Here is a 25,396-nt window from a genome sequence, read left to right on the forward strand (position 1 = left end):
GACATTTTGCAAAACGCCCATTTTCTTGTAATCCAAATTTAAACAAAACATAGGCAGCTTATAATTTGTAGTCTATAACCGACCGTGAATTGCGTGACAGATGGAACTTGCCAGTATACCAGTTATTAGGACTTATTCCCACTCCACTGACGTATGGAGCGTGCGAACCGTGGCTGCTTAAAAGCCTCTGTGCGTGCTGTGCTTAGTCTCTTCTGGTCTTCACGCTTCCTACAGTTACAATACGTAGGCGGTTTCAGTATATTCCATTCCTACTTTCATCATGTAACGTCAGTTCTAGAAACTTTCTAATTAGGTCTCCTCGAGATACTTTACTCTTCCACGGGATAGTCTGTGTCTACCATGAACTGTCCGTTAGTCAGTAAGTGGAATAACTGGTTTTCCGACACATGTCGCCATGTAACTGTCGCTCTGTCTCCACGCCAGAGAGACGGAAATTCTGTGTGCCACATTTGAAGATGAGTCTGTAAAGGTTACAAAACTAGTTAATGGAATTACAAATAGTTGAAAAAGTGAGTTTTTGCAGTTTTCCGTATTTACATTCAATGCACTAGTCACAGGCTCTAGGCGATCCTTAGGGGACAAGCTTAGTCGGTTGAGAGCGTGATGTGTCCCTCCGAGATTAATTTCACCTGGGCTTTAAGCGACTCACCGGTCAGCATTTACAGAGCTGCCAACTACATCTCACACCGGGAATATGACCAGGATTGGTTTGCATCGCAGCCTACGGAAGAGAACGCAAATCGAACGATCATTCGCAGTCATTCCCTCCATTGACTACCATTCGCCTATATTCAACAGTTAAGGATTCCTCCGGAAATATTCCAAGTAGACTTTCTCTGGATATTTTACGTTTGTTTCCAAGCGCCTGCCTGTTCAATTTGATCAGAAACTGTGTGACATTCTCCAACGGGTCAAAAAACCTGTGACCATTCGTGCCGCCCTTCTCTGTATACATTCAGTATCGCCGGGCAGTTGTATCTGATTAGGATCCAAGAATCTCGAGCAATATTCGGGGATGGGTCGCAAGCGTGATTTGTAAGCAATTTCTTTTGTACACTGATTGTATTTTCCTAGAATTCTACCAACGAATTGCAGCCATCCACCGTATTTCCCTAAGACTGCGACTATGTGACGGTTCCATTTCAAATCTCTAGAAATTTTTACACCCAGGTATTCATGTGGGTTGAGCGATAGCGAATTTGACTCGCTGCACTATACTCGTAGGATAAGGTTATATCGTTTTGTGAACGGAACAATTTTACATTTCGGGAACATTTAAACTAAGTTGTCATGCTTTGCACTACACTGAAATCTTATGAAGGCGTGACTTCTTTCAAACAGAACTTTATTACAGGCAACAGCATCATTTGCGAAAACACTGAAGTTCCAAATAGACCGCGTAACCACGGCCCCCTTCTCCCCTCCAAATTGCTGTCTGAAAACTGGAAGTCCCATTTGTAAAACACCTTCAGAAGTTCGTTCACATTCCGTATCAGTTAATGTGTTAAAAACTTGACCTGAAGAAACATAACCCTTTGCAGTTGAAGACGCTCAGTTGTAAGAGAAGCTAGTTTTTCGAAAACGTCTCAATATTTATGTACTGAACTAGGTGTTGTACAATTCTATAATTTTCAGGTACATTCGGCGACGTTTGTGGATACTGTCTGACAAATGTTTTGCGAATAAAGTGAGTAGTAAAGAAGTAATAAAGTGAAACATCAAGCCTGATGCTGACACCTTACTGCACGATCAGCGAAAATGTAGAAGTGATAAAAGTCTTTTTCCTTTCATCATTATGTCAGGGATGTCAGAGGGGAAAAAAAGTTTCGCCAAGTTTCGAAATTATGTGTGAAGTTTGTTGGAAGTCGCCACGTGCTGCCTTTCACAAATGCTCGGTGAATATAGTCTCGATAATTTGCGCGCCATGAAATTATGCTGCCTTAGACGAGTACGCAGTTTTTAACTTTTAACGCCCGACTTATTGCGTAAACCTATGCCTTTAAATGAAGGACGGAAGGAGGATTGCATTTAATGTGCTATCGATGTCGAGGTCATTAGAGACGGAGCAGGAGTTGGCACTGCGTCAGGGAAGGGTAAAAGAAGTCCGCCGTTCCCTTTCAAAGGAACCATCCCAGCATTTACTTGGAGCGAATCAGGAAAGTTACGGAAAACGTATCAGGATGGCCGGATGGGGATTTAAACGTCATCCTCCCGAATGCGAGTCTAGTGTACTAGTTGACAGCTCGTCGTGTAGAAGCTAGCGTTGTTGGTGATGGGATTCCGGGTTCGATTCACGGCTGGGTTGCTTTCTCCGCCCGGGAAGTAGGTGTCTGTGGTGTCATCATTTCATCATCATCCGTGAAGGTGGCGAAACTGGACTGTGTAAAGGTTGGGGCTTTGTACAGGCACTGATAACCGTGCAGTTAAGCGCCCCAAAAACCAATCATCATCATCATCATCATACCATGTAATAACCACTGCGGCAGCTTGTTCGGTATACATTTAAATGAGCAGATTAAGTCAGCATTTTTAGTATTTACATTGACTTCGTTCTTCATAAATGAAAGCAGGAACTATGACAAGACAAAGGAATTGGGATAACGAATGAGAAATACCTGATTGTGCTTCTGTTTGTAGATGACATGATTCACGTTCACGAAATGACCTCCAAAGATCTATATACCACCTGAACGAAATATGCAATGAATACAACTTTAAAATATCTAGGAACAAAACGAAAATAAGTGCACTCCGAGGAAAATACTCAGTCAGTTTAAAACTAGTTTTGGATAATCCTGCTTTAGAACTGGTCTCTTAATCTTTCATTTAGGCTACGCTGTAAGATCTGATTTTTACTCTGATACTTAAAATAAATTACACAAATTCTAAGCTGTCTGTGACACTATTATCTGAATATTGGGCAATAAAGTACAAAAAGATTGTCCCGAAATTCTATAACGTGGTCGCGGTTCCTGTATTATGCTATGAAAGCGAAAACATGGTTAAAAAAAAAAGCAAAAAAAATCACACGGCAGAGATGAGGTTCCTAAGAAATTCGAAGAGCTGCACAACAAGAAATGATTAGGAATGAAGATACTAGAGAAAAATTAAGTATTTTCAACAGAAACTAAAAAATTCAAAAATATCGTGAAGACTGGTGAGAATGCTACGTCCCAGACTTCCCCAAAATATTCTGAACTACAAGCGGAATGGAAGACGTGGTATTGAAAGGCCTCGGACGTGGGAGCAATTTCGTTTGAGAGACTATCCCGCGCGGCGACTACTGAAGTACTTATACATTATAGAATTCTTAAGTTATACAACCAAAATAAGTAAGTTTTAATGTAGTTTACGTTCACTGATGCAAAAAAAAAATTCTTGCTTTTTAAAGTGGGCTATGTTCTTTCTAAGGGTTCAAACTGTCTCCTTGACATATTTGAACAATATCTGTTAAGCGGTTTGGACTCTAAAACGAAACAGACTGTGTTACAAAGTTGAAAAGCAACTGAGAGAAAGAAGCAGCGTCGGTTTCTGCAGGAGGCGGCCATCATTTTGTAGGACAATGTTCGGGCACGCTCGGTTCAAGTCGTGACTGATTTGATCGGTATATGGGGATGGGGAGAGCCGCATCACGCACCACACTCATCTACATCTACATTTATACTCCGCAAGCCACCCAACGGTGTGTGGCGGAGGGCACTTTACGTGCCACTGTCATTACCTCCCTTTCCTGTTCCAGTCGCGTATGGTTCGCGGGAGGAAAGACTATCTGAAAGCCTCTCTCTAATTTTACATTCGTGATCTCCTCGGGAGGCATAAGTAAGGGGAAGCAATATATTCGATACCTCATCCAGAAACGCACCCTCTCGAAATCTGGCGAGCAAGCTACACCGCGATGAAGAGCGGCTCTCTTGCAGAGTCTGGCACTTGAGTTTGTCAAACATCTCCGTAACGCTATCACGGTTACCAAATAACCCTGTGACGAAACGAGCCGCTCTTCTTTGAATCTTCTCTATCTCCTCCGCAAACCCGATCTGGTACGGATCCCACACTGATGAGCAATACTCAAGTATAGGTCGAACGAGTGTTTTGTAAGCCACCTCCTTTGTTGATGAACTACAGTTTCTAAGGACTCTCGCAATGGATCTCAACCTGGTACGCGCCTTACCAACAGTTAATTTTATATGATCATTCCATTTCAAATCGATCCGCACGCATACTCCGAGATATTTTACAGAAGTAACTGCTACCAGTGTTTGATCCGCTATCATATAATCATACAATAAAGGATCCTTCTTTCTATGTATTCGCAATACATTACATTTGTATATGTTAAGGGTCAGTTTCCACTCCCTGCACCAAGGGCCTATTCGCTGCAGATCTTCCGGCATTTCGCTACAATTTTCTAATGCTGCAACTTCTGTGTATGCTACAGAATCATCCGCGAAAAACCGCATGGAATTCCGACACTATCTACTACCTCATTTATATATATATTGTGAAAAGTAATGGTCCCATAACACTCCCCTGTGGCACGCCAGATATTATTTTAACGTCTGTAGACGTCTCTCCAGTGATAACAACATGCTGTGTTCTGTTTGTTAAAACTCTTCAATCCAGCCACAGAGCTGGTCTGATATTCCGTGGGCTCTTACCTTATTTATCAGGCGACAGTGCGGAACTGTATCGAACGCCTTCCGGAAGTCGAGAAAAATAGCATCTACCTGGGAGCCTGTATCTAATATTTTCTGGGTCTCATGAACAAATAAAGTGAGTTGGGTCTCACACGATGGATGTTTCCGGAATCCATGTTGATTCCTACAGAGTAGATTCTGGGTTTCCAAAAACGACATGATACTCGAGCAAAAAACATGTTCTAAAATTCTACAACAGATCGACGTCAGAGATATAGGTCTATAGTTTTGCGCATCTGCTCTACGACCCTTCTTGAAGACTCGGACTACCTGTGCTCTTTTCCAATCATTTGGAGCCTTCCGTTCCCCTAGAGACTTGCGGTACACGGCTGTTAAAAGGGAGGGCAAGTTCTTTCGCGTATTGTGTAGAATCGAATTGGTACCCCGTCAGGTCCAGTGGACTTTCCTCTGTTGAGTGATTCCAGTTGCTTTTCTACTCCTTGGACACTTATTTCGATGTCAGCCATTTTCTCGTTTGTGCTAGGATTTAGAGAAGGAACTGCAGTGCGGTCTTCCTCTATGAAACATCTTTGGAAAAAGGTGTTTAGTATTTCAGCTTTACGCCTGTCATCCTCTGTTTCAATGCCATCATCACCCCGGAGTGTCTGGACATGCTGTTTCCAACCACTTACTGATTTAAATTGAGACCAGAACTTTCTAGGATATTCTGTCAAGTCGGTACATAGAATTTTACTTTCGAATTCACTGAACGCTTCACGCATAGCCCTCCTTACGCTAACTTTGACATCGTTTAGCTTCTGTTTGTCTGAGAGGTTTTGGCTGCATTTATACTTGGAGTGAAGCTGTCTTTGCTTTCGCACTAGTTTCCTAACTTTGTTGTTGAACCACGGTGGGTTTATCCCGTCCCTCACAGTTTTACTCTACACGTACCTGTCTAAAACGCATTTTACGATTCCCTTGAACTTTTTCCAAAAATACTCAACATTGTCAGTGTCAGAACAGAAATTTTCGTTTTGATCTGTTAGGTAGACTGAAATCTGCCTTCTATTACCCTTGCTAAACACGTAAGCCTTCCTCCCTCTTTTTATATTCCTATTAACTTCCATATTCAGGGATGTTGCAACAGCCTTATGATCACTAATCCCTGTTCTGCACATACAGAGTCGAAAAGTTTGGGTCTGTTTGTTATCAGTAGGTCCTAGATGTCATCTCCACGAGTCGGTTCTCTGTTTAATTGCATGAGGTAATTTTCGGATAGCGCACTCAGTATAATGTCACTCGACGCTCTGTCCCTACGATCCATCCTAAACATCTGAGTGTCCCAGTCTATATCTGGTAAATTGAAATCTCTACCTAAGACTATAACATGCTGAGAAAATTGATGAGAAATGTATTCCAAATTTTCTCTCAGTTGTTCTGCCACTAATGCTGCTGGATCGGGAGGTCGGTAAAAGGAGCCAATTATTAACCTAGCTCGGCTGTTGCGTGTAACCTCCACCCATAATAATTCACAGGAACTATCCACTTCTACTTCACTACAGGATAAACTTCTACTAACAGCGACTAACTCTCCACCACCGGTTGCATGCAATCTATCCTTTATATCTGTCTGTACCTTTGTAAAAATTTCGGCAGAATTTCTCTCTGGTTTCAGCCAGCATTCTGTACCTATAACGATTTCAGCTTCAGTACTTTCTATCAGCGCTTGAAGTTCCGGTACTTTACCAACGCAGCTTCGACAGTTTACCATTACAATACCGATTGCTGCTTGGTCCCCTCATGTCCTGCTTTGCCCCGAACTCGTTGAGGCTGCCGCCCTTTTTGTACTTGCCCAATGCCATCTAACCTAAAAAACCGCCCAGCCCACGCCACACAACCCCTGCTACCCGTGTAGCCGCTTGTTGCGTGTAGTTGACTCCTGACCTATCCAGCGGAACCCGAAACCCCACCACCCTATGGCTCAAGTCGAGGAATCTGCAGCCCACACGGTCGCAGAACAATCTCAGCCTCTGATTCAGACCCTTTACTCAGCTCTTTACCAAAGGCCCGCAGTCAGTCCTGTCGACGATGCTGCAGATGGTGAGCGGTGAGCTCTGCTTTCATCCGGCTAGCGAGACTGGCAGTCTTCACCAAATCAGATAGCCAGGAAGGGTTTCCTCCGATCCATAGCGACACACATCATTGGTGCCGACATGAGCGACCACCTGCAAATGGGTGCAACCTGTACCCTTCATGGCATCCGGAAGGACCCTTTCCACATCTGGAATGACCCACCCCGGTATGCACACGGATTGCACATTGGTTTTCTTCGCCTCTCTTGCTGCCATATCCTTAAGGGGCCCCATTACGCGCCTGACGTTGGAGCTCCCAACTACCAGTAAGACCACCCTCTGCGACTGCTCGGATCTTGCAGACTGAGGGGCAACCCCTGGAACAGGACAAGCAGCCACGTCAGGCCGAAGATCAGTATCGGCCTGAGACAGCCCCGGAATTGCGCCCTTCTGAGCTCAGCTTGATTCCTGACGTGAAGGTAGCGTTCTCGCTTTCCGCGTCTGGGTTCCCGGGTTCGATTCACGGCGGGGTCAGGGATTTTGTCTGCCTCGTGATGGCTGGGTGTTTTGTGATGTCCTTAGGTTAGTTAGGTTTAAGTAGTTCTAAGTTCTAGGGGACTGATAACCATAGATGTTAAGACCCATAGTGCTCAGAGCCATTTGAACCATTTGTCGAACTTTGGGGTATTCGGTTCGGAGCTGTTATGGAGATACGTCAGACAATAGACCGCTCCATTCGAACTACCTATACAACTGGCGTAGTTAGGGGTATCTTGCTCTTTCGACATCACTGGCGATGGCTTATATACATGAGCTGTTCAAAAAATATCCGACCTTTTTTAATTGTTGAAATCAACAATGGTATCAGGGCGCGCATGGGCTCATGTTTTCAGGCATATTTAGCACACATACCTGATTTTCTCCACTACTTCGGAACACTTGCAAGTCGTACACGTTGGATTTAGTATTCTGAGCAAAATGACGTCTTTACATCACATTTGGCTCCAAGCTTGGCGATTCTCAAGTTGAAACCATCGTGTGTTTGTGGACAAAGTAATGGGTACTGCAGGGCTAAAGGAGTGGTACAACCATTTCAAAGGTAGCCGCTAATCAATGAAGACAGAAGCCAGTTAAGGTACGCCCGCAATATCCGCAAATCAGGTCGTTACTGATCCCGCAATATTGCTGGTGAAGCAGAATGGACGAATCACTATCAGAGAAGTTGTAGTCTAATCTAAAAGCCGTAAAGTCAACTAACTAACTAGGTGTTACATTAACTAACGTCCGCCCGCGGTAGCTGAGTGGTCAGCACGACAGACAGTCAATCCTAAAAGACCGGGTTAGATTCCCGGCTGGGTCGGAGATTTTCTCCGCTCAGGGACTGGGTGTTGTGTTGTACTAATCATCATTTCATCCCCATCGACGCGCAAGTCGCCGAAGTGGCGTCAAATCGAAAGACTTGTACCAGGCGAACGATCTACCCGATGGGAGGCCCTCGTCACACGCCATTATTATTATACACTAACGAACAACTTAAATTGGAAAGAACACATAGAAAATGTTGCGGTTAAGGCTAACCGAAGACTGCGTTTTATTGGCACAACACTTAGAAAACGTAACAGACCTACAAAGGACACTGCCTACACTACGCTTGTCCGTCCTCTTTTAGAATACTGCTGGGAAATGTGGGATCCTTAAAAGATCGGACTGACGGAGTAGATCGAAAAAGTCCAAATAAAGGCAGCACGTCCTCCTATTATCGCGAAATATGAGAGAGTGTGTCACACAAATGATACAGGATTTTGGCTGGACATCATTAAAAGAAAAGCGTTTTTCTTTGCGACGGAATCTTCTCACGAAATTCCAATCACCAACTTTTTCCTCCGAATGCGAAACTATTTTGTTGACACCGACCTACGTAGGGAGAAACGACCACAACGATAAAATAAGGGAAGTCAGAGCTCGTATGGAAAGACACAGGTGATCATTCTTTCCGGGTGCTATGCGAGATTGGAATAATAGAGACTTGTGAAGGTGGTTCGATGAACAACCTGCCAGGCACTTAAATGTGATTTGCACAGTATCCATGTAGATGCAAGTATAGGTGGTCACATTTTTACTATCCCCTGAATATGCATATCGCTTCACACGACCTTTGTTACCTCAATGTCGATATCGGCATCATTTTCGAAATATGTGAGCTTTCTTATATTATCTGTAATGTTAATATACAACATGAACAGTAAGGCTCCCAACACGCTTCCCTCTGGCACAAGTGGTTACTTTTACACGTATAGATGAACTCTCCATTTAGGATGAGATGATGTGTCCTCCCTACAAAAATATTTTATTGGCCGTACTTTATACGGTGCAGGCAAATGGTCAACTACAATTGCTGTTTACTGTGAGGTAACCTCTAGCGTATCAGAAGCAGTTTAGGAACATTTTTTCAAATGAGTATACGCACTCGTATTTCGGCAGGTGCACAGTTTTGCCATTTCAATTTTTGCACGTTTCACAGATACCTTTTCGAAAATTTCGAGCAAAACAAATCGAAATCTTTATTACATCATGAAACAATGAAGAAGCAAATGCGGGTTTGTTCGCAAGCCCGAAGCAACATCTGGTACAAGAATCATGGATTTTAATAAAGTAGCTGTCGATAGGTTTTTTTCGTTGCTTACAGATGTAACTGACAATCACAAACTAATGACTTCTCAAATAACTAATTGTGATGGAACAGGCGTCTCGGTTAATGCTAAAAACTAATCGAACATCGCAGATTGCAAAGGGAACCGTCCAGTGCGATCGTTAACATCTGCAGAAAGGGGCGAAACTGCAACCAGCCTCATTAGTACGTCAGCAAGCGGAGCTGACATTCCTCCTACGATTATTTTTCCACGAAAGAAGAAGCAGAAAGAATTTGAGTTAGGACAGGCAGCAGGAGGTTGCGCTGAGGTCCACAGCACAGCATGTATGGCCACAGAGTCCTTCTTTGTATGGTTTCCACAATTAGTGGTATTTTCTAAGGCATCAAAGCAGGTCCCAGTTCTCCTTATATCAGATGGCCACTCAGCACATACCACGAACATTGACGTTATGGACTACGCGAGGGAGAGTGGCGTTTCTTTACCACCACATTGCTCTCACAGACTTCAGCCGCTTGATGTTTGTTTTATAAATCCTCGTTATAGTGATCAGCTTCGAAAATGGCTACGGAACCATGCAGCGAAAGTCGTAACTATCTTTGAAATTTCAACGCTTTTTGGTTCAGCTTTCGTCTAAAGCGCAACAATGAAAACCGCTATTAAAGGTTTCGAAGCTACTGCAATATGGCCCACGGACCCATCCATATTCACGACGCACACTTCCTCCCGGCACACACAACTGACAGCGGACGTGATAGGCCGTCAGATAAAGAGGTTATTATATCTGAACAATTGGAATTGCCTTCACCTAGCACACCAGCTGAAAAAGACGACTCAAACGGGCTGGATAATCAAGGGGACGAGGTTTCAGCGAATTGTTACAATGAACTGCCGCCTAAGAATAACAAAGTTATTGGGGCTAATTGTTCTAATCTTGGGTGCTCTTGGATGACAACTGACAACACAACCTCCTCCTTTCATATTTCACCTGAGATTCTGATTTTCTTGTCAAAAGTTAACGAAAGCAAGAAAAGAGCGAGACTGAAAAGGGGGAACAACGTTGTTTTAACTGATTCGCCGTACAAAAAAAGAGTTAAAAGTCATTAATGGGAGAAATAGAAAAAAGAACATTGACAAAGAAGAAAGAGCAAACAGGAAACTTTCTGCGAAAGAGAATAAAATTAAGAACTCAAAAAAGAGAGAAAGATTCTGAAGGTAAATGGAAAAAAGGAGAGAGAATACAATACTAACGAGAGTGATTATGAGGAAAGTTCTGACTGTCAATGTGTATATTGTGGTGGGTTATATTCAAAATCAGTTCGAAGTTGGGTCGCTTGTTCCACCTGCAAAAAACTGACACACGATTCTTGTGCAGGAATAGATAGCGAAGATGATGAGTGTCTCCCCGTGTGTGAATTTTGTAAACAGCCTCAAGAAAAGGATACGATTCATGAAAACTGTAGTTTGACATTAATACTCACTTTAAACTAAAAAAAATAACGAGCAAGCCAATATTTTCTGCATTTCGGATAATTTTATACGTTTTTGTAATCACTTGTATTTACCACCCCATTGTGACGCGTGCAAATGTTATAAATTTCTGTTTTTGAGTGAGAAAATATTATTGTTTTATTTTATGGCAATGTTCTTGTATTTTTGTGATTAATACATCATAATGTGTTCATATAAAAATTTGTAACTCTCTTATTTATCAATTTTGTACATTTAATCAAAGTTTTCAACTGTGTACCCCATTATACCTTGGATTCCCCAACGTGTCGGATAAGAAAGATAAAAATACAATCACTACTCGTTTCTTCAACGACAATTTAAGCTGTGTTCTGTGGTTCCTCCCAGAGTTCATCACGATATATTCCGAAAAAAATCATAGTTAACGAACATTATAAATTGCTCTAGAAACGAAGGCAATCGCAGTTAACATTTAATAAGGCCACTGGTATCCTTCGAAATGCAACTAATCAACGTCATGCAGAACGTCGTGGGTCACAGCGGATGGGTGGAATCGAAATATGACATTTACCCACGATCGCTTCTTTTTGTCAATTTGTGCCATTAATTTCTCTGCTCCCTAATCTGATTTCGTATCTCCCCATCAGCTATTCGATCAAAACTTTTTTAGCATTCTTCTACACCACCACATTTCGGAAGTTTCTAGTCGTCTCCTGTTTGGGGAACCAGGCATGTTAACTGCTGATTCGCAATATATTTATTCCGAAAGGCAAAAGGAACCCCGAAAACAATGAAAATAATTTTGTTTATTGGTGATTGTACCAGTTTTATTTACACTTAGTGTGAATATGAAAGTATTTTAGTCCAAATCCGTATTTGAAGGTTCTAAATGTCGGTTTAAATGGCAGCTTGCTATGTAAGACATGCCCACTTGTTTCTCTGTGCCATCTCTTTTTTGAGATGATAAGCCTAGGGACATTTTACCCGTAGCTTTGAGCTTTCACCTATTGAATACATTTTTTCTTGTCTCGTAGTCAGTTGTTTGCTAGAGTAATAACGTTTCTGAACAAAACAAATGCCAAGATCTACCCACAAAGTTTTCGAAAGAAGTTCTAGAAGACTTGCAAGAAATAAAAAAGTAAATATCATGAAACAAATGTTATGTTTATGTACAGCATGCGTACTATTGGAAAGTGAAAGAAACTATGAATTTAAATGAGTGCATGTACGACGGTAAGTGCAATACAACTTTAAATTTTCCGTAACTTTTCTAACTAAATGTACCTTTCCTCTCAAACCATTTATCCCAGAACCATGGAATTCTAACGACCAGTTTTCTTACTCGAGGGCATGAAGAGTCGAGGGATATGAAAGGGAAGCAGTGGTTGGGAAGAGAGTGAGACAGGGTTGTAGCCTATCCCCGATGTTATTCAATCTGTTTGCTGAGCAAGCAGTAAAGGAAACAAAAGAAAACTTCGGAGTAGGAATTAAAAACCATGGAGAAATTGTATTATAATGAACACTATGGTCTTTTAATTTTTGAAATTTGCCCGCAAAACTTGTCTTTAAAAATTTTTCTAAAAATTTCACTATTAATATATTATTCATGAAAAATTGTCAGCTTGTTGGAAAATAGTGGAAATGCATGTAAGAAATGTTTTGTGTTTTACCATTAATATAACACAACTTAGGATAAGGGTCATATAAATAGATCAGTTAACTGGTGGAGATGGAAGATACGTTCTCCCCGTGAATATTGTGTTTAAAAACAAATGAATATTTTCAAATCAACAGCTCATTTCATGAAGTCATAACTAGAAGTGAATAATCTCCACAAAAATTGGTAAGTTAATTACTTTGGTGCAAGAAAGTCTCCATCATTAAGGAGAACGATGTTTTCAATAACTTGCCGGCAGCCATAAAAAGCTTTACTACTGACAGATTTCAGTTTACGAGGAGCCTAAAGGATTTCTTGCTAACCATCTCTTCCGACACCAATAATGAATTGAATTACTTAGTAGAACAAGCGCGCGCGCGCGATTGAGTGTGTGTGTGTGTGTGTGTGTGTGCGTGTGTGTGTGAGAGAGAGAGAGAGAGAGAGAGAGAGAGAGAGAGAGAGAGAGAGAGAGAGAGAGAGAGAGAGAGAGAGAGAGAGAGAGAAGGGGGGGTCAAATAATACGTGTACTATCAGAAGTGTGACCAAATTTTCATTCCTCGTTCATGATCAGTCCATTTGCGGTCTGTGGATAATAAATTAGCATATTATTTTCCCATTGAGTATCTCCCCATTATGGATCAATTTCAATGGAAAGTACATATAATCTAACCCTCTTGTCTGCCCCACTTCTGTTGAAGGTTACACATGAGACAAATACCTTGTTGTTGTTGTTGTTGTCTTCAGTCCACAAACTGGTTTGATGTAGCTCTCCATGCTACTGTATCGTGTGGAAGCTTCATCTCCCAGTACCAACTGCAACCTACATCCTTGTGAATCTGCTTAGTGTATTCATCTCCTGGTCTCCCTCCTCGATTTTTACCCTTCACGTTGCCCTCCAATATTAAATTGGTGATTCCTTAATGTCTCAGAACGTGTCCTACCATCCGACCCCATCTTCTAGTCAAGTTGTGCCACAAAGTTCTCTTCTCCAGTATCCTATTCAATACCTCCACATTAGTTACGTGATCTACCCATCTAATCTTCAGCATTCTTCTGTAGCACCACATTTCGAAAGCTTCTATTCTCTTCTTGTTCAAACTATTTATTGTCCATTATTCACTTCCATACGTGGCTACACTCCATACAAATACTCGGAGAAAAGACTTCCTGATACCTAAAGCTATACTCGATGTTAACAAATTTTTCTTCTTTAGAAACACTTTTCTTACCATTGACAGTCGACATTTTAAATCACTCCTAATGCGTACTCCCAGATAATTTATGGAATTAACTGCTTCCAGTTGCTGACCTGCTATTTTGTAGCTAAATGATAAGGGACCTATCGTTCTATGTATTCGCATCACATTACACTTGTCTACATTGAGATTCAATTGCCATTCCGTGCACCATGCGTAAATTCGCTGCAGATCCTCCTGCATTTCAGTACAATTTTCCATTGTTGCAACCTCTCGATACACCACAGCATCATCTGCAAAAAGCCTCAGAGACTTTCCGATGTCACTCACCAGGTCATTTATGAATATTGTGAATAGCAACGGCCCTATGACACTCCCCTGCGGCACACCTGAAATCACTCTTACTTCGGAAGACTTCTCTCCATTGAGAATGACATGCTGCGTTCTGTTATCTAGGAACTCCTCGATCAAAGCACACAACTGATCTGATAGTCCGTATGCTCCTACTTTGTTAATTAAACGACTGTGGGGTACTGTGTCAAACGCCTTGCGGAAGTCAAGAAACACGGCATCTACCTGTGAACCCGTGTCTAAGACCCTCTGAGTCTCGTGGACGAATAGCGCGAGCTGGGTTTCACACGGCCGTCTTTTTCGAAACCCATGCTGATTCCTACAGAGTAGATTTCTAGTCTCCAGAAAAGTCATTATACTCGAACATAATACGTGTTCCAAAATTCTACAACTAATCGACGTTAGAGATATAGGTCTATAGTTCTGCACATCTGTTCGACGTCCCTTATTGAAAACGGGGATGACCTGTGCCCTTTTCCAATCCTTTGGAACGCTTCGCTATTCTAGAGACCTACGGTACACCGCTGCAAGAAGGGGGGCAAGTTCCTTCGCGTACACTGTGTAAAACCGAACTGGTATCCCATCAGGACCAGCGGCCTTTCCTCTTTTGAGCGGTTTTAATTGTTTCTCTATTCCTCTGTCGTCTATTTCGATATCTACCATTTTGTCAACTATGCGACTTCAAGAGAAGGAAGCACAGTGCAGTCTTCCTCTGTGAAACAGCTTTGGAAGAAGACATTTAGTATTTCGGCCTTTAGTCTGTCATCCTCTGTTTCAGTACCATTTTGGCCACAGAGTGTCTGGACATTTTGTTTTGATCCACCTACCGCTTTGACATAGGACCAAAATTTCTTACGATTTTCTGCCAATTCAGTACATAGAACTTTACTTTCGAATTCACTGAAAGCCTCTCGCATAGCCCTCCTCACACTACATTTCGCTTCGCGTAATTTTTGTTTGTCTGCAAGGCTTTGGCTATGTTTATGTTTGCTGTGAAGTTCCCTTTGCTTCCGCAGCAGTTTTCTAACTCGGTTGTTGTACCACGGTGGCTCTTTTCCATTTCTTACGATCTTGCTTGGCACATACTCATCTAACGCATATTGTACGATGGTTTTGAACTTTGTCCACTGATCCTCAACACTATCTGTACTTGAGACAAAACTTTTGTGTTGAGCCGTCAGGTACTCTGTAATCTGCTTTTTGTCACTTTTGCTAAAGAGAAAAATCTTATTACCTTTTTTAATATTTCTATTTACGGCTGAAATCGTCGTTGCAGTAACCGCTTTATGATCGCTGATTCCCTGTTCTGCATTAACTGATTCAAATATTTCGGGTCTGTTTGTCACCAGAACGTCTAATATATTATCGCCACGAGTCGGTTCTCTGTTTAACTGCTCAAGGTAGTTTTCAGATAAAGCACTTAAAAATATTTCACTAGATTCTTTGTCCCTGCCACCCGTTATGAACGTTTGAGTCTCCCAGTCTATATCCAGCAAATTAAAATCTCCACCCAGAACTATAACATGGTGGGGAAATCTACTCGAAATATTTTCCAAATTATTCTTCTGGTGCTGAGCCACAACAGCTGCTGAGCCTGGGGGCCTATAGAGACATCCAATTACCATGTCTGAGCCTGCTTTAACCGTGACCTTCACCCAAATCATTTCACAATTAGAATCTCCGTCAATTTCCTTCGATACTATTGCACTTCTTATCGCTATAAACACGCCTCCCCCTTTACTGTCCAGCCTTTCTCTGCGATATACATTCTAATCGGAGTTTAGGATTTCATTACTGTTTACATGTGGTTTCAGCCAACTTTCTGTCCCTAGTACTATATGGGCGTTGTGACCGTTTATTAATGAGAGCAGTTCTGGGACCTTTCTATAGACGCTCCTGCAGTTTACTATTAGCACATTAATATTGTTATTCCCTGTCGCATTTTGCCTACTCCTGCCTTGCCGCGTCTCAGGAGGCGTCTTGTCGGGCCTAGGGAGGGAATTCTCTAACCTAATAAAAAGCCCATGTGCACTCCGCTACCCTCGTAGCCGCTTCCGGCGTGTAGTGCACGGCAGACCTATTCAGGGGGACCATACATTTCTCCACCCCATTGCGGAGGTCGAGAAATTTGCACCCCAGCTCTCCGAAGAATCGTCTGAGCCTCTGGTTTAAGCCTTCCACTCGGATCCAAACCAGAGGACCGCGATCGGTTCTGGGAACGATACTACAAATAGTTAGCTCTGATTCCACCCCGCGAGCGAGGCTTTCCGCCTTCACCAACTCCGCCAACCGCCTGTACGAACTGAGGATGACCTCTGAACCCAGACGGCAGGAGTCATTGGTGCCGACATCAGCAACAATTTGCAGTCGGGTGCACCCAGTGCTCTCTATCGCCGCCGGTAGGGCCCCCTCCACATCTCGGATGAGACCCCCCGGCAAGCACACAGAGTGAACACTGGCCTTCTTCCCCGACCTTTCCGCTATTTCCCTAAGGGGCTCCATCACCAGCCTAACGTTGGAGCTCCCAATAACTAATAAACCCCTCCCCCCGTGTGCCTGCTCGGACCTTGCTGAAGGAGCAACCACATGTCCATTCACAGGCAGAGCGGGCGATGCCACACGGCCAGCCTCCACATTGACCCTCCGCCTCGTGTGCCGCGAACGCCGCTGAACCCGCCACTCCCCTTGGGGAGAGGGTGGCCAGCCGCGCCCGGTACCCGCGAAGATGTCTCGACAGCAGGGACAGTGGGTGAAGCATCTAATACCTGGGGTGCACCATGCGACGCACCAGACTCCCCACTGCCGCTACACTCCGAGGCAGCAAAAGCCAAAACACACGGAAGAAGAAGTGACAAGTAAGAAAAATACAGTTAATACTTAAATTAAGGTAGCTCGCTGCACAGCAGACGTGAAGCAGACGGCGGTTAGGGCGACACATGAACTTACAACATAAAAGTAATAACAGATAAAAATACATGTTCATGAACCTGAGAGAAAATCAGTCCATAAGTTTAAGCAAACGCTATCAGCAGTACAATGAGAATCAGCTTAATTTTTCAATTAACTCCTCGACAGAATAGAAGGAGTGACCCATGAGGAAACACTCCAGTTTCGATTTGAAAGCGCGTGGATTACTGCTAAGATTTTTGAATTCGAGTGGCAGCTTATTGAAAATGGATGCAGCAGTATACTGCACACATTTTTGCACAAGAGTTAAGGAAGTCCGATCCAAATGGAGGTTTGATTTCTCCCGAGTATTAACCGAGTGAAAGCTGCTTATTGTTGGAAATAAACTAATATTGGTAACAAGAAACGACAATAAGGAATATACATATTGAGAGGCCAATGTCAAAATACCCAGACTCCCTGAACAGAGGTCGACAAGAGGTTCGTCAACTCACACCACTTTTTGCCCGAACCTCTCGTTTCTGAGCCAAAAATATCCTTCTAGAATGGGAAGAGTTACCCAAAAACATAATACCATACGACATAAGTGAATGGAAATAAGCAAAGTAGACTAATTTACTAGGCGAAGTATCACTCACTTTCGGTACCGTTCGAATAGTGAAAATGGCAGTATTAAGTCTTTGAACAAGATCCTGAACGTGGGCTTTCCACAACACCTTACTATTTATTTGAACACCTAGGAATTTGAACCGTTCAGTTTCACTAATCATATGCCTATGCTGTGATATTAAAACGTCAGGTTTTGTTGAATTGTGTGTTAGAAACTGTAAAAACTGAATCTTACTGTGATTTAACGTTAGTTTATTTTCTACAAGCCATGGACTGAGGTCATGTACTGCACTACTTGAAACGGAGTCAATGTTGCACACAACATCCTTTACTACCAAGCTAGTGTCATCAGCAAACAAAAATATTTTAGAGTTACCCGTAATACTTGAAGGCATATCATTTATATAAATAAGGAACTATAGCGGCCCCAACACTGATCCCTGAGGAACCCCCTCCCCCTTGACAGTACACCACTCAGATCCCCCATCACACTGTATTACGTTCCCCCATTCCTGTAGATCGTTCCCTAATGCTCTTCCTGAAACACTGTACAACTTCTGATTCTGTCAGTTCTTTCAGGTCCCATCTCCTTAAATTCCCACCTTTTTCCAGTTTCTTCAGTTTTAATCTACAGTTCATAATCAATATATTGTGATCAGAGTTCACATTTGCCCCTGGAAATGTCATACAATTTAAAATATGGTTCCTAAATCTCTGTCTTACCATTATATAATCTATATGAAATATTGCAGTATCTCCAGGTCTCTTCCACGTATACAATCTTCTTTCATGATTTTTGAACCAAGTGTTAGTTATGATTAAGTTATGCTCTGGGCAAAAGCCTACCAGGCGGCTTCCTCTTTAATTTTTTACCCCCATTCCATATTCACCTACTACGTTTCCTTTTCTTCCATTTCCTACTGTCGAATTCCAGTCACCCATTAATATTAAATTTTCATCTCCCGTCACTATCTGAATGATTTCTTTTATCTCATCACACATTCCATCAATTTCTTCATCATCTGAGGACTACTTTTACGACTTTGGTAGGCGTGGGATTCGTGGCTATCTTGGCCACAACAATGCGTTCACTATGCTGTATGTAGTAGCTTACCCGCATTCCTATTTTTATTAATTATTAGACCTACTCATGCATTAGCTTCATATTAGCCTTCCTAATACTTAAATCTATATCCGATGTTAACAATGACGCCGGTGGATGGACTATCACGAAATTACTGACCGTCGAGAATGTCACAAATATAACCGACAAGCTAATGGGCCCTTCACAGGAAAAGGTTTTTTGCCAGAAAACGGGGAAAACTGAAACCCAGCAAATGAGTAAAAAAGTGTATATTCACTAACAAAAAAAATAGTGTACGCACACAACTTACACAACAATGGTCTGGGATTACTCTATTACGTAATACAGTTTTTGTGATTGTATCTTGCAGCTTTAGTTATTTTTAATTAAAAGAGGCTTTAAAAGGACAGAAAGAACGTGTTGGACTACGCTAGAGATCGTTCTGTTAGCAAAGTCTTTACTTTGTAATCACTTTCGTTGACTTCGGCAACTCTCAACAGAAATCTCCAACCTAACCGAGACAATGTGCTACGATACAGCCGAGATCATGACAAGAGAATGGGCTACATCACACTGGAAGTAAATGTATATAGGTAAGGATCCCCATGACCTGTATACGTCTGTTATAAAAAAAATCTCCAAGCCACTCTCCTCAAATAGACCGCAATCTTCTCTTTACCTTCAACTGTTACTATTTCAGAATTGAAAACCAGATTCAAAGAAAATTTGGCTACAAGGCACAAAACTAGAAAAATAAAAATAATAAAAGTGAGAACGTGAAACATGTTAGCAATAACCATAAACAGGAGATTTTACAGAAAATAAAATTGAGAATGGAAATTATTAATATTATCAACCGTTTAGGAACTCTAGGCTACGAAAGGGATGAAAACACATATCGAATAAGTGGTGGAAGAGTTAGTGTGTTTTAAGATTAAATCCAAACAAGAATTAGAGAAAAACATATCGACGCAAGGCCTCTATTACGAAAAATTCCTAAATCTCGAGACAAATTGTGTCCTTCTGTATTTGATGAAATGTTTTGGCCCCTAGTACGGATGAAACAGTATCCTCAGTATCAACAGGAACTTCGGACATGTGTTTCATATTTCATCCAAGCCTGCAGTCTATAAATATTTAAAAAAAATACTAAAACAATATACCACTACAGGGGAATTACTTACGAAGTAGTTCTTGGTAAAGAAACACAGGACACAATTACGTATGTAGGCTTAATACAAACTACAACTGTATTTATAAGTCGCTATAGTTGCCTTGGAGTAACGACGAGCGAATATCAATATAACCTGTACGCTTCAAAGCTGTTATCCATGAAAAAGCTAAACGACGTATCGTGAACAAAATACAATTTAACACCGAAACAATGATATTAGCTGACAATGGGCACAGACTTTAGTCAATGGGCACTGTTGAAAATTTGTGCCAGACCAGGATTAGCACCCGAGTCCCCTGGTTACTAGGGAGAGGCAATGATCACTGTGTCCGAATTACACAGTGGTCAACAGAATAGCACGAACAGCCCGAGCATGCCGTTCGCAAGATCCAAATTCTCAATTTCTCCATACACTACTAATGCACTGCTCCTTGAACATAATCCTCCTCCCCTTAATTATACAGTACATGGCCAAAAAAACAGACACCGAATATATGCAAACTTGGCCTTACGAACATTGCAGACGTCGTCTATGTAACACACGTCAAACTTCAAAGAATTTACCAATTCGTTGCATTGTTTACTATAGACCACAAATCAAGTAACGTAAAAAAAGCACTGCGTCTATTGAGATCATGATTCAGAGTTTTAAAAAAACTAATAAGTCGCCTACATATTACAGTTGCTTCCAAAAGAGGAGAACCATTATTTTCCCACAAAAGGAAATATAGTTAAAATGACGCTTCTATTTCGGTTAGTTTATGCGGTTACTAAAATTTGCCGTGAAAGTTACATAGTGGACTCTACCCTCCCCCCACCAGAAACGTAGTTATCGTGGCTGTTGTGAGACTTTTGTACACAGTTAGAGAAAGTGTGTTAAATGTGGCGCGGACGGAAACACTAGGCTACGCTACAGGGCAATCTGCTCGCACAACGTTTAGTCGGCATTCATAATCGTTGGCGTAAACAACTCTCAATCAAATTACCACCTTCCAACCTAACTTAGATCCCGGGCTACACTACCAATCGGCCTGTCATCACAACCAAATATTCATTGAGTGGGGGTGGGGGGATTTCCTGTATCTCTAGGAAAAACTGTCAGTTTTGTCAGACTCAACAGCAAGATTTACCAATGGTAAACACTTTTTAGACGGCTCGTAATTTTAGAATAGTCCTCTTCGTCTTACTTGGCATAAATTGTTCGCTGGCGTCCCAGCAGCTAGCTCCCTCAGTGTCTGCTTCTGCCATCGCACCACGCTAGTCTGCTGTTGTCCTAGCAGACCGAACGCACCGCACATCCGACACCTTCGGAACCACTCACTGGCCAGTTAGCAACTGAGCGGAACACTGTTTACATCGTGAAAGGAAAACTATGCAAAGATGTACACTTAAATGGCACGACTGAGTAGCACACACACAGTAAAATCTGAGGAATGTCCTTCGACACGCGCAGAACGAAAGTCTTCTCGCGAACGTACAGCGTCTCTGAAAAAAAATCTAGTGACTATATTCCGGCGTTACGGCCAGGTTCTCATACAAATGAGCAAAAAAGGGTAAATTTGAAAATTTTTTTGAGACAATGAAAATACATTCGAACGATCTGTTTGGGAATTACGAGTGACAATACTATGAGCTTAATTTTAGATTTTCAATAAAAAATGGCGCCCGTAATTATGATTTGATCAAGGGCTTGCGAGACTGGAGTACGCAGAGTGCGTGCAGTGTGGCACCTCAGATGTTACCTGAATTCAGAAATGGGTAACATCAGTTGATACTACATTATTTCTCTGAACTTGAAAATGGATAACATCAGTCGATAATACATAAAATTAATGGGAGCGCATACCTAACCGCAATGAAACAACCTTAAATTTAACGATACAGTGCTAATTCGAACTTTGAGTTCGATTTTGAGGGGTTTGTTTCACTCCTTATGCCTACACAAAAATTAGTTAATATTAACAAATGTCATATTATAGCTATAAGTTCCTAAGAAAAGTGTTTACTTTTAGGGGTCAGAGGTAGAAGTTAAGAGATCGAACCACTTTTAATTTATGCTGCATGCCGTTCTGAGAAAATCGTTACTCGAAAAAAAAAAAGTGTTCAAAGTTTAGGGAAAACATTTAGTTATATTATTACTTCGATTTGCATGAACTGAGTGTTACACATATATTCTTAATGTCGCTGAAAACGAATCTGAAGTCAGATTTTCAATATTCAAAACAGCTAATCCAATACGGAGGGCAAACGATTATGTTTTGACCAATTTTTACCAAAAATGTATTTTCGTTATTTACGTTTAGTCTGCAATTCAAGGAGTATTTATCAGCCCTTCCTCTACCTCTGATTGTTCCTAGACAGCAACTTCCTGTTCTTCTTGGCAGGAAAAGCCGATCTGTCTAAGCTGGATATGCAGCACTCGGCAGCCTGCACTTGATATTCGTCCGTATTTTCGGTGAGTATGTTTGCATGCATTCTGCAGTATGAATCCTTTTGAGCACGTGCGACACGGGACGAGTTATCATCTACATCTATATGGATACCCTGCAAAACACATTTAAGTGCCTGGCAAAGGGTTCATCGAATCACCTACACAACTGATAATTAATTGAAACCCTCAGCTGCCGACAGGTGTTGTTGATATACTTCGATGGGGACAGCTGAAAAGTGTGCCGCTACTGGGACTCGAACCCAGGATCTCCTGCTTACAAGGCAGACGCTCAATCCATCTGAGCTATCGAGGGCACAAATGAACAGCACGACTGCAGGAATTTATCCCTCGCACGCTTCCCGTGAGACTCACATCCCCAACCGTCCACAATCCGATTACGTAATGTACTTAATAGGTATTTGTCCATCCACTCATTACTGGCTCACACTAAGGTGACGATTCCCGTAAGATTTCCGGTAGCCTGTGCGCATTCGCACAGACGAAGGTCAATGGCTGGGTAACGTTTAACCATAGATATGAAGATAGTAACTGCTCTCGAAAGAACAGGCGCCACTGACGACCTTGCAACTCTTCTAGAATACATGATAGACCGGCCGATGTGGCCGAGCGGTTGTAGGCACTTCAGTCGGGAGCCACGCGACCGCTACGGTCGCAGGTTCAAATCCTGCCTCGAGCATGGATGTGTGTGATGTCCTTAATTTAGTTACGTTTAAGTCGTTCTAAGTTCTAGGAAACTGATGACCTCAGATGTTAAGTCCCAAAGTGCTCAGAGCCATTTGAACCATCAGTCCGTATGTTTGCACACTACTTACAGTAACTTATGCTAAGGACAACACACACACAACCATGCCCGAGGGAGGACTCGAACCTCCAACGGGGGGAGCCGCGCGAACCGTGACAAGGCGTTGGACACATGGCGGGTACCCCGCGCGGCTCATGGCAGCCGTGACACTGCTTCAAACAATGGAATGTAGAAACTTTTGTAAAGCACGGATTAAAAAAAAAAACCTTTCCGTTCCAGGAGTCTAGACAAGTACACCTTTAAAAAATGCAACTACAAAGAAATTGAATTTTCGAACGGGGCAGGGCTTAAAACTTTGAAGAGTTAAATTTTAATGGCCGTTCTCTTGTATGCAAATAGTTTCACAGTAGAAATTTCTCTAGTTTTATTTATTTATTTATTTTTTGCTGTAGGTAAAGAAGGATAGGATTCTGAGAAGGGGGAAGGGGGGGGGGGGGAGGAATCTCGCCTCTCCCACCTTGGAATTCTCAGTACAGAATTTTTATTCATTACGAGATTCTCAGCCACTTGCAGAAGTGATTTCGCGTGATTCTGCAAAACCTTTCCTTTAGCCAATCGTAGCAACTATAGGATTCCGTTCCTGCTGCATGACATGTCTCGGAACTTAAACTGACCAACTTATTTGCATAAAGAGCTAGCTTATCATCCGCTTCTTTACTTACTTAGACCGTTCATGGTCTGCAAAGCATTTTTTCTTTAATCGTTTTTTTTATGTCTTTTATAAACTGCAACACTTTCTAAACTTTTCTAAACTTAACGCCGTTGAAGCATGGTCTTTTGCTGAATGACCAAAAAGCAATGCTGACAGCTGGGGTCCAAGGTTTTTGTTAATCAAGCCGTTTGTATTCTTGTTTGTATAACGCATATTTCTTTATATCTAATTGAGAAGTGAAATACCGGTTTTCGTAGATGCAGATTTAAAATATTTTAATATAACGCAATAAATATTTCATTAAAATTTTCATCCCCTTATGCTCGAAGTTAAAAACCAGTGAAACACGTAGTTTTTAAAAATTGTAACAGATTAGCCGAATACGAATTGTCAGATATGCTTTCATAATGCTTTCATAATGAACCATTTTCAGAAACGTGGAGCCGGATCTGGGGGTGAATTTCCTTCTCTCCGAGACACCCGGCTTCTTCTTCGACTTAGCCGGCAAACAGGCCGAGGACGCCGGGTGGGGACCGAATATGCAGCAGTTTGTGGATGGCGACGTCGTCACTAGCTGTTGCCTTCGTGCGGGCCTCTTGTGTAAAGGGGGAGCCAACCGTGGCCAAGTGAAGGTCTGTATTCCACAGGAACGAGTTAGCATGGCACTCAGATATTTCCACGAGTCGGCGGACGGGGGTCATTTGGGGTTCTTCAAGACCTTGAACCGAGTTCAGGAATACATGTTTTGGCCCAACCTATATCGCGATGGCAGGCGATTTGTTGGCAACTGTGTCCAGTGTAAGCGTGGTAAGCCCGATGTTGGGCTGCACAGAGAACTACTACAGTCGCTTAGGGAGCAGTGTCCTCTGGACCGCGACTCAAGGATCGAAACAACGATCGACGGAAACTGGCGCCAGAAACGCACCAGCTCACTCTATTTCATCCCCTTAGGGGTTGAAGTTCCAAAAACACCGAAACACGTATTTTCTTATTTGTAGCCTTGAAGTCAAATACCAATTTTCGTAGATGTAGCCTTAAAAATACTTTCATAGTTCTTCCATAATTATTTATCTCAAAATAAAATGTTCATCCACTATTTCACCTCATAGAGGTTAAATTCCCAAAGATACTGGAACACATACTTCTTTATTTCTGACCTAGAAACCAGATACAAATGTTCGTATGCCTAGCTTCAAAATTACCTTAATAGCTACATGATTCAGAAATCCTTTCATGTCCTGCGTCTCCCCCTTAGAGGTGGAATTTTGAAATATGCAGTATAAGCGGTATAAGATCAACACGCTTTCCAAATCTCAAGGTTTATTTTCCTTGGCGGTCGGGACTGTGTGAGTTTCATAGTAATAGTCCTCCACACACACACACACACACACACACACACACACACACACACACACACCACTACCTATGCCACCACCACCTCCTGGGGAAATTTCTGCAGACGCCCTTGTTCCACTGCAGTCATATTTTGCCGACGACCTACATTTAGCAGCGTGGGAGGGATAGTGTCGTGCAACAGACAGTATACTCAGTAGACAACGAACTGTTCGTTGTGAAATCAGGGACATAGGAACCGAGACTGACACAGAAGGTGCTGAAGGTGAAGCACACTAGACTCGTGTCTACCACGGCTTCAAATAGTATCGATT

General features: G+C 42.2%; 1 non-coding gene across 1 annotated transcript; it reads right to left on the minus strand.

Annotated features, from left to right (window-relative positions):
* Positions 1–22,493: 22,493 nt before the first annotated feature.
* Trnat-ugu (transfer RNA threonine (anticodon UGU)) lies at positions 22,494–22,568 on the minus strand. The gene has a single exon. It is a non-coding gene; the product is annotated as a tRNA-Thr (tRNA).
* Between the last annotated feature and the right edge of the window lie 2,828 nt (positions 22,569–25,396).

The sequence above is a fragment of the Schistocerca gregaria genome, unplaced genomic scaffold, assembly GCF_023897955.1.
Source record: "Schistocerca gregaria isolate iqSchGreg1 unplaced genomic scaffold, iqSchGreg1.2 ptg000378l, whole genome shotgun sequence".
In the NCBI taxonomy this organism is placed as follows: domain Eukaryota; kingdom Metazoa; phylum Arthropoda; class Insecta; order Orthoptera; family Acrididae; genus Schistocerca; species Schistocerca gregaria.